Here is a 455-nt window from a genome sequence, read left to right as displayed (position 1 = left end):
TTATAAATATTTATAAATATATAAATTTATCAATATTTAGTATTTTTTATAATAAATTCAATTATATTTAATCTCTTATAATTAATATAATATCTTGACAGGAAATAAATCAACACTTTTTTAAACATATTTTTAGTTTTGGTTTTCGGTCCAGTGCTTCCAGAATTTTGGTGTTCTTTTTGGTGTAGCACTACGTTATCCATCCTTCTTCAAACATCAGGGTTGTTTTAGTGTCTAGTCATTTCTATTGTTTTATTAGTGATGATTCTTACTGCTGGATGTTCCAGGGGTGCTGAACTGTGAAGGTTCTGTGAGCTTGCGTGGAGTGGACAAACTGACATCCAAAACAGACGTATCCTTTGAAGCAGACCTGAAAAAAAACAACAACAGAGTTACTGTTACTACCTTCTTCACAACAGCCACCATTATTATAGTGACAGCAGCCATTGTTTAAA

At 31.4% G+C, this 455-nt stretch overlaps 1 protein-coding gene across 1 annotated transcript in view; it reads right to left on the bottom strand.

Moving 5' to 3' along the window:
• The window catches only part of exoc4 (exocyst complex component 4), a 128,223-nt gene that overhangs the window by 116,588 nt on the left and 11,180 nt on the right, over positions 1-455 (bottom strand). The gene's annotated exons all lie outside the window — the stretch shown is intronic.

This window comes from Sinocyclocheilus rhinocerous, unplaced genomic scaffold (genome assembly GCF_001515625.1).
Source record: "Sinocyclocheilus rhinocerous isolate Xijiao unplaced genomic scaffold, SAMN03320098_v1.1 scaffold153, whole genome shotgun sequence".
In the NCBI taxonomy this organism is placed as follows: Eukaryota; Metazoa; Chordata; class Actinopteri; order Cypriniformes; family Cyprinidae; genus Sinocyclocheilus; species Sinocyclocheilus rhinocerous.
Note: the sequence above shows the minus strand (reverse complement) of the source record. Positions and strands in the feature narration are given on the sequence as shown.